The following is a 9,955-nucleotide window of genomic DNA, read 5'->3' on the forward strand; positions in this document are numbered from 1 at the left end:
TGTGTGAGAGAACCCACACTGGGCATGTGGACTCTTTCCCGTCTCAGCCTGTGATGTGTTAAACCATTATCAATCTCAGAAAAGATCTTCCCAGTCTCTATCCAATTCCCGTTTTGAGAATCACCCGCCACAATCCCTTGGGATAGGCCAGGACAGGGCGGTGTTCACCTCTTGGAGCTCCTCCAAACATCAGAGTTCGTTTTAACTTTTTGTGAATAAACCTCATTTTCTCTGCTTGCTCCATGTCCACATTTCCTTGTTATTTTGCATATAAGACAACAAACTCAAACTATTGGCTCATGGTGGTTTTGATGGCGTTGAGTTTTTTGGGGCCCTGCACACTCATAGACCCCTCTGGTTGGGGGGTGGGCCCAGTTGAGGCCATAGGTTGTTGGGGATGGGTCCTTGGAGGACATTACTTATCTCTGCTTTGTGTCTGCCATGACTGGAGTAGCCTATGCCACGTGCTTCTGCTTCTGTGGTGTTTTGTCTTGCCAGGGGCCCAGAATAAACAGACTGAGAAGCATGGACAGAAGCTTCTGAGACCATGGACCAAACCAGAAGTCTCTCCCTCCATGCCATTATGTTCTGATGTTTGTCACAGAAAGGGGAAAAAGTCTGATGACATACTTGGACATCATGACAGTATTTTCTGAAGCCAGATATCAGAATGCACGTTATCTGAATGAAACTGGCCACATAGTCACAAGTCCTGGGAGATGGCTGTTATCTCCCACCTCTCATGTCTTTTCCTTCTTGTTTACATTGTGGAGGTGGAGAATTCATGTGTGCAGCCATTTTCAAAGTCACCATAGACAAGTGTGGCTCAGGGATCCATGTGGTGGCAGAACCAGAGAGTAGGGATGTCTTAGTTTGTGGTTGTCAGTGCTGGCTGATACAGTAGACATCCTATATGCAGAAGAAAAAATAGACTCCTGTGCAGGCAAACTGCTTACCCCAGGGTCACATGGACTCCTGAGAAAGTGCAAGCAAGCTGTGCAGTGGTCAGTATTTTACATCTCGCTATAACACATTTCCTGTCAGCATCCCAGTATAAATGAAATTATATTACTCCTGTCCCCCTGCCACTTGCTGTGCTGCATTCAGGATGTATGAGCACGTGGTTGTGGGTGTAAGCACACCCATGTACACATGCAGACACCAGAGGGGGGATGTTCGACGTCCTGTTCTATCATTTTCAACCTTATTCCCCCGAGACAGTATCTTTCACTGACATGGAACTAGACTGGTGGCTAGAAAGCCCCACTATCCTCTTGTCTCCACCCTGATAGTCCTGGGCTACAGATGTCTATGTATGTGTACATATGTATATCTCTGTGTGTGTGTATGTGTATGGGTGTGTGTATGTGTATATGTATGTGTCTGTCTGTCTATCTGTATGTCTGTATTCGTGTGCGTGTGTCTGTATATGTGTATGTGTGTATATGTGTATGTATGTGTGTATGTGTACATATTTGTGTGTATGTATGTGTGTATTCGTGTGTGTGTGTCCATGCCCGGGTCTTTGTGTGGGCTCTCATGCTTATGCATCAAGTGTTCTCACACACTGAGCTCTTTCTCCAGCTCCCAAATGATATTACTTTTAGTGTATAAAGCCCCTTGACTTAGTCTCATTTGCGAACCTAGGATAATAATGGCAAGAGTCCTCAGGGCTTTCAAAGATGTAAACAGGTTGTCTCAGCTTCTGCTCCCTTAGGAACGTCAGCCAACCTTTACAGACAGATGTCTAGGCCTTGTTTACTTTGCATATGTTTTTAGAGAATATCTTATCGGAGTGAGATTGTAACATTGGTTCATATCAGGTTGACCTCTGGTGGGGACTGGCCACATGGGATCAATGTCCCTTCTTAGATTTTGGCGCTTGATGAAATGACCTGTCTTGTTCCAGTTTTTCCTCCCTCATTTTGTAAACACATCCAGGTTTAGCCAAAACAAAGGCCTCTGTGAATGTCCACTCAGGCTCCTGTATTCCTGGACAAATGTTGTGCTTACCTACCAGTCTCCACTCATATTCTTTTATGAGGTTTGGTACTTTGTGTGGAATATTACTGTTTCCAGTTTAGCAGAAGGGAAATCTCAGCTCACAAATGCCGCGTGACTTATAGGAGGCCCAAGAACTAATGCAAAGTGCAAGTAGCTTTTCACCTCTGGGGTTCTGACTGCAAATTGGTATTCTTGTGGCTAAGTAGGGGGTCTTCAGGAAGACCAGACCTCAAGTTTGAGCTCTGGCCAGCCTGGGCAGCATTTGGAGCTGCACAGGCCTCCTGGAACTCGACAGTCACATCAAACAGATGTCACCTCTTTTGGTTTTTTTAGTAGTTCAGCCCTTGACATGGATCCTAGAAGTGGCAGTTGGTGTTTAAAATAATAAACAGGACCCAACATGGAAACACATCCGCCTTTACAATATACACAGCGGTAAAGATGTTATACCGCTGCTTGTAAAGACAGTGCAGTTGGGTAAACAATTCTATGAAAATAAGGGCCCAATTGTCACCATAAGCCTGACCCCTAGTGTGGTTCTTCTGATGCTGCCTGTCAGCAGCTCTTCCACTCTGCTTCTGCTCTGTTCCGTGAGAGGAGGGTGGGTTGGGTAGAGGGCGGATTTCTGTGTGATTTCCACACAAATGTGTCCTCATTGTAAGAACTGTGATTCCCCAGTCCGTTTGGGAAACCTCTGCTGAAATCCTGCATGTCTCTTCTGATCCAGTCAATGGTCTTCACCTAGAACATGCGTTATAAACCGATATTTATCTGTGCAAATATTGAAAAGGATGAAAACAAAAACCAAGAAGCATTTTATGAGGCAATTTCTGTCATAGGACCTACTAGATAAAGAACAGATTCCAACTGGAGAGGAAAAAGAATCAGGCAAGTTGAGCTTTTATCTGAGCTCCCAAATTAGGTGAAAAAAATGTTTTCCCATGTGAACTGGGCTAGAAAATAAGTATGGTCCCGTTTCCTTCCCCGAGCAGTTAGAACAGCATCGTACGCTCTCTTGTGCATGGAGGCACACTGATAGCTCATCTTAATTCTCTTTGCTTTCACTTCCTTTCCTGTTTTGAAATAAGTCACAAGATTTTTGTCTTTGATGTATGAAAGGAAGAAAATTAAGTTCTTTCAGACTTAAATGACATAAAGACCATATACCTGGGGTGAGATGGTCAGGTCTTTCTCAACTACCTGCTGTAAGTAATTAGGTGGTCACATCGACAGGAAAAGAATGTGATCAACTGGGAGTCGTCTGTGTTGCATAATATAGGTCCACAGAAAGACTGATGGAGTAGCAGACTTGGATGCTTCTGATACAGTGACAGATTGAGAATCTGTGACACAGGCATTCTGTAGGGGATAATAATGCCTCAGCGATGGTTTGCTTTCACTGTTGACCTGGCAACCCAGAATTTCCTGGGGAGTCTCAGTGAGGACTATAGTAGACTGTCTATAGTAGACTGTCTTAAGTTGTTTGACCTGGGATGATCCAGCCAACTGTGGGTGGTACCATTCCCTAGGCAGGGGTTTCCTGAACTACATGAGCTGACTAGTAAGTGAGCAAGCAAGTGAACACGCATGCATTCATCTCTCCCTACTCTTGATTATGGATGTCATGTGACCAGCTGTTTGAAGGTCTAGCCTTGACTTTCCCACAGTGATGGACAGCAACCTGAAATTGTAAGAATAAATATGGCCCTTTCTCCCCTAAGTTGCTTTTTGTAAGAGCAACAGGAACGAAAGTAGGCCAGCTGGCCTGCTGCTTTGCTTTGGTTAGCTGATGCTATTATGCAAACAGGTATATGTGTTCATGCCATTGCTAAGTAGGGGGTCTTCAGGAAGACCAGGGCATGAGGTCTTGCAAAGGCAGAAAAGGTACGCAGATATGCCATAGATAAAACACACTGCACAGCACAACAGTGGCAGGTGAGGATTGATAAGTAAATTGTCTAATGATGGGCAGCGACTGGCTCTCCGGGCAGTGACTCATGTGCATAACTCCTCCTCGTATGCATAATGGGGCACTGCTTCTCTGGGGCTCATTCGAGCACCTAGGAAGTGAAGTACCAGTGAGCTGGAACATCTCCCTTCAGCAGATATCTAACTAAGCAAATTGTTCCTGGCTGCCACTGTCATGTGAATTGTGTAACCTGGGAAACAGTTCAGCTACCGTAGGACTTATGTCTTACCTGTTATTTTTGTGTCTTGTTTTGATTTAGGCCTAGTCAGGCTACCATATTGGGTGTAGAGAAGCCCCTAAAAAGTATAGCTTTTTATACATCTGCCTCATAGGGAGTTTATCTGATGGTGTAGCTGTCCAGACACTGCAGGCTTCTTCCTAAGGGGTAGATGGATTGGAAACCACTTCCTGTTCCTAAGCCAGATACTTGTATTGCTATGAGGAACTATATTAAGGGACACTGTCAAGTTGTTTAGCTAGAAAAATCACCCTATAGTTATTCTTTTTAAGTTATGATTGTGTATGGGTATAAAGTTTATATATATATATATATACATACATATGTGTGTTTGTGTTTATATGTTTATATGTTCATTCACACACACAGACATATATTGAGAATTTTATGCATTTATATAATTTACTTTGATCAAACCTACTCTCAGTCCCTCCCCTCCAGCTCCTCCTGGATCTTTGCCAACTGATCTCCACATTCAAGAACACTTTTATTTAATTAGAGTCTGCCTGATATGGCTAATTTCTATACAGTGAACATTTCTGCTGGTCTCCTCCATTGTTTCTGTCTGTTAGTATCTGCGTTTAAACTCCTGCTTTCTTAGGGACTGTGGTATGTTGGGGCAAATGGAAGCTAGAGAGGATTACTTGCTTTATTAGTCATTTCTTAAGACATGCAACCTAGGAAGAGCTGGCGTTGCTGGTGATGGCCTGGCCCTGTGTGAGCTTCAGTTATGATTCCTCTGTTAGGAAAAGTACACACGGGGGCTTGCAACCTCTTTGAAGTTACTTACCTCATAAAGAAAAGGAGCAATCCCTTAGTCGTCATGTGTTAAATATCCTAATGCTTTCTCATGGGGCCTGTCAATGCTCAGGGGATGCTCTTGGGACCAACACTTTGATATTCTTCCTTTGCTTCGTTACTGTGGCATGTGAAACAATCTACCACCAATTATTCCCTTTGAATGTAGATTAATTTTTGCATAATTCATCTTTTCTTTTCTCTGCATTTAAATCATGTGGGTTTACGTCCCCTCTCTCAGTTTTGATTTTCTTTTCTTATTGTCTATTGAGGGTATACGAGGCGGCCTCCCTCTAGATTTCTCTCCTGCTTGCAGCTATATTTTGATGGCATTGTTTCGTCTATGGAAGTATAAATTCAGATTGTGGGATAATTGTAGCGTGAATAGGGGAATCTCAGCTCATCTTATGGGAGGGTACGAGAATTCATTTCCATGCATGGTTAGGACATGAAGGGTACAGATGGATCCTGTGCCCTTGGATGTAAAGGAGCAGGCGTATAAAGCCAACTTTCCCTTGTGTTACTCCAATTTCCAGTTATGTCTTCTCCACGTGGCTTCTGAGGAGGCCACATCAGTGCGATTTTATGTCAGATCAATATTAATTGATGCAAAAAGGAAATGTACTTCTTCTTGATAATGCCAGGAAGGTATCAGAGAGGTCTTCTATCTCAGGCTATGCTCTGTGATCCGCTGAGGACCTGGGATATTCTTAGTGGCCAAGTTTGGGCCACTGTGCAGTTATGAAAAGGTTTACTGCCTGTGTCTTGAATGCTGTGCAAATGGAGAAAAAGTGATTTTTAAAATAACCATCCGATTACTGGAGTCTTTATTTAAAGTTAGCCCTGCCCCCTGAATCTCCGCTGAAGTCTTCCTTCCAAGTTGGAGTTTAATTCAATATGTTTTACTTGATGATAGGCATTTAAGACAAACTCTTTTGTAGTAAATTTACTTGATGATGGGCATTTAAGATAAATTTTCATGGTGAGATTTCTGTCCATTATTTTTTTTTTAAATTCTGGGCATTTCAGGTATGGAAAGATTGTAACTATTTTCTAGACTAGGTGGTCACAGTCTGAATTCATGAACTAACAGTATATAATAGACCAACTCATTTATTTTCTGTTCTGCTAAGCCTGCCACATCTGAAAAAAATTGGTAGTGCTTTTCATCTATGAGAAGATTGACAAGATACATATTACTAAAACTCTTTGTCTTATGCTTTGTGCTGGGTTAGTGATTCTAGGGCTGAAGATAGGGAGTGGGTAGTGAGAGTATCAGGTTATAAAGCAATACAACACTGTCTCTGCCCAGAAGGAAATTACCCTCTGTTGCAGACATACAAGTGAGACTGACCCTTAGAACAGACTTCAGTGCTGGAATAAACCTATGTCTCAGGCTTGTGTCCTTGTGATCATGTTAATGACAGAAATGTTGTTAAACCTAACAGTCCATATCCAGAAGTTGTGATGGCTTGGAGAGCCCCTTGTGTCATCTATATAGAAGCTGTGACTCCTGGTCTTCTTCCTGTGGTTCCCAGAATGTCATCTTTGTAGCCATCCCTTAAGTCCTTTACGTCTGACTACTTGGTTAGACAAAAGACACTCTGTCACTTTGCACATAGCTGTCGAGTTTTCCAAAGCTAACATACTCTCCTGCCAACTCAATTTCCTGCTTCAAGTGGTTACGGGCTCCTCAGTGGTAGACCCCTTCCCCTTCTTGTTGTGTGTCCTCATGTTACCTCTTTACTCCCAGGCTTCCCGACCATTAGGAATACTACTCTATTCCCTCTGAGTTGTGCTATAGGGACATTCACAAAGCTGATGTAAGTAAAGGCTTAACCAATTGAAACACACAGGGTGGAGGCTTTCAGAAATAAGCTTGGAGGAATACAATTATCAAAGCCAACGGGTGGACAGAGGTTGAGCCTCAAGTTTGCTATCACCCTGTGCCATTTGGTCCTTTCTCTGAGAAGAACATTAGCAAAAATCCCTTCTAGAATTTTCTGTGTGGAGCATATCGATAGCGGGGGAGGCAGGATGTCATCACCGGTTAGCATTAGTCTGTGCATATTGATTGGTGGGTTGTAACAAAATTAATTAGTTGCTGAGGCATAGGCTTGTCAAATCATGTTAAATGATTTTATCTCTAATACAGAGAGCTAAATGTATTCATTGGATTTGAGATGCAATCCCATAATTAGTAATATTAAATTAAGGCTTTATGTCAAAGCAGGGGTTGCTATATATCTTTTGAAGTACTTCTTCTTTTTTTCCCCCAAGTGAATGTCTGGAAACAAATATAGCCTTGGTGCATATGCATTTATGTCCCCACATCAGGGATTTAAAAAGTCAACTGTTTAGAAAGGAAGAGTCAAGAAACAGTGTAGTTGTGTCCTTGACTTTGCTTCTGAGGGGTGTAAGCTCTTTTCAAACTATTAGACAGGAAGAGTCCTAAAATGGTCTGGAAGGTCTGTCTTCAGAGGCTGAAGGCCTCTCAGTTCAATTCATTGGAGATATTACCTTCCATGTAAATTTGCAAAAAAAGAGGTCTAGGAGTCTGAAAAAGTCACATAGCCAGGTCAAGCTCCCAGTCTCTGGTGGTGTAGGGTCTCAGGCAAGATGGCAATACAGCCCTGGAGTCCATAATTGTAGCACATGTGTGTGCATGTGTATTATCTGTCTGTCTGTCTGTCTGTCTGTCTGTCTGTCTCTCTCTCTCTCTCTCTCTCTCTCTCTCTCTCTGTGTGTGTGTGTGTGTGTGTGTGTGTGTGTGTGTGTGTGTGTGTGTGTGTATTGAAGAAAACCTTGGATGCCATTTTTCAGAAGCAATCACTTTGGGGATCCATCTTGAGAGGTCAGAGAGCCCAGGGTCTTTTACTGGTTTGGGTTTAGCCAAATAGGCAAGATGGCTGGCCAGAGAGTTTAAACACATGCACACACATACACACATGTCCACAGGCACAAAACACACACAGATACACATATATACAGATTATATAGTAATGATGATGATGATGATGACGATGACGACGAATGACGACCATAGACTGTTCATGTGATGATGTACACACTTGAGCATGTCGGAGGTCCCATAATGTCCCATTACTGAGCTGGACACCCAACACACCCAGCAGTGTAATGCAGTTCAAGTCCAGAGGTTTAAGACCTATGGGAGTCAACAGTCTAAAACTCAGGGGCTAGAGATCCAAAGGCAAGGATCTTCTGTGTCTGAGAACAAGGGAAGATAATCTCTGAGTCTATTATTATTAATAATATTATTAATATTATCAGCATTATCATCATCATCATCAATATCATTATCATTATTACTACTATTATTCTTTTGAGGACAGTGAGTGCTAGAGTGCTAGCAGGTGTGAATGGGATGTGTAGTGGAGAAATGTTGATAATGGTTTGGGGAATGGTGATGCCTTTCTTGAAGGAGTGTGACCAGGTTAATGACTCTTAAGTCCAAGAACAATTGTGTGAGTTCTCTCCTTTCCCTTCTCATAGGTTCTAGATTCTGAGAACTCAGAAATGCTGCTGCCTGGGATGGAAACCCAATCACCCCTTGCTCAGGAGGACAAAGTCAGGTCACTGACCCATGAGGTCAGAGGTTACCGCTAGATGGTCAAATTCAAGTGCTCAAGAGGCTACATAGCTCTCTTTACCTCACTTCTGAATTTCACTCTTTCACAAATGATCTTCATTCTCAGGTACTACACAGTCGCCAGCAGCCCATGCTGATGCTGTGGGCTCTCCCATAAGAAAGAAGATTTCTGTCCCAGTGTCTCTGGCAATCCCAGGTTGACTGTCACTTAATCAACTTTACCTCTTCAGGGGGCATTGCAGTCAAACCACTTTAATCCACAGCAAGGGAGAGGAAAGTGGGGGTGATGGTGGGTGGTATGGTTACCATACACCATTTGTCTTAGTCAAGGGATGCCCAGATACTGTTGCTAGGGTTTCTTGTACCCAGGAATGTAGCACCCAAATACCTTGAGTTGGGATCGTCATCTTCTGTTGCACTGTGGAGGATGGTTGACTGTGCTCTGCCTGAGCTTGAGAATTCAAAAGTCATCTTCCCCAACTCTCAGAAATAGGAGATTCTCACGCTTGGATCTCTAGCTTCTGGGTTGCAGACTGTTGATTCCCATAGGTCTTAAACCTTTGGACTTGGACTGTGTCACACTGCTGGGTGTGCAATGTGTCTAGCTATGATGGCTTGCTGTGATACATCTTATCCTCTACCAACACATGAGCTGAGTCTCATATGACGTCTGATGTGTATGCATGTAGAGGAAGGATTCTGTTGCCTTGACCAATGCAGGGGGTTTGCCAGAAGAAAGTGAGGCAGGGACATAAGAGAGCACGAGTGTTCCCATGACCTGAAAACTGTAGGCATGCCTGTGGGAACATAGTCACAGAAATGATTACAAATACATATTACAGGGAGGTGGAAGGAGAAAGCACGATATTCCTAAGTTATCGCTGATTAATTTTAATTGCCCAAATACAAAAAGAAAAAAACAAATAGGGCAGGCAGCGTGCTATTTAAGTACTTGAACTAGAAATCCATCTCATGTGAGTCAGCAGAATCACCAAGAATAGTTGCATTGTGGGGGCATTTTTGGGGAGGGGGGAGTGCGATTCCTAACACAAAATGAAGAGCATTCATTCTGATTACACAGCAAATACTGCTGTTTGGAAGCCATGACTGAAACCTTGAGCATCAGCTATCAATGAGCTCCCTGCCCTGCCCCCGGTATCAATGGCAACCTCTTTGTTTGAAATGGTAATACACTTTGCCCTGGGTGTTTCTAATAATGGAGTTTAAATTGGTGGCTACAGATGCTATAATTTTCAGTAGGTTGTTATCCTTGCATGGAACTTTGAGGACTCCATTCAAGACACATTTTAGGATCTCCGCAGGAAGGTGGCTAAGA

The sequence above is a fragment of the Rattus rattus genome, chromosome 13, assembly GCF_011064425.1.
Source record: "Rattus rattus isolate New Zealand chromosome 13, Rrattus_CSIRO_v1, whole genome shotgun sequence".
In the NCBI taxonomy this organism is placed as follows: domain Eukaryota; kingdom Metazoa; phylum Chordata; class Mammalia; order Rodentia; family Muridae; genus Rattus; species Rattus rattus.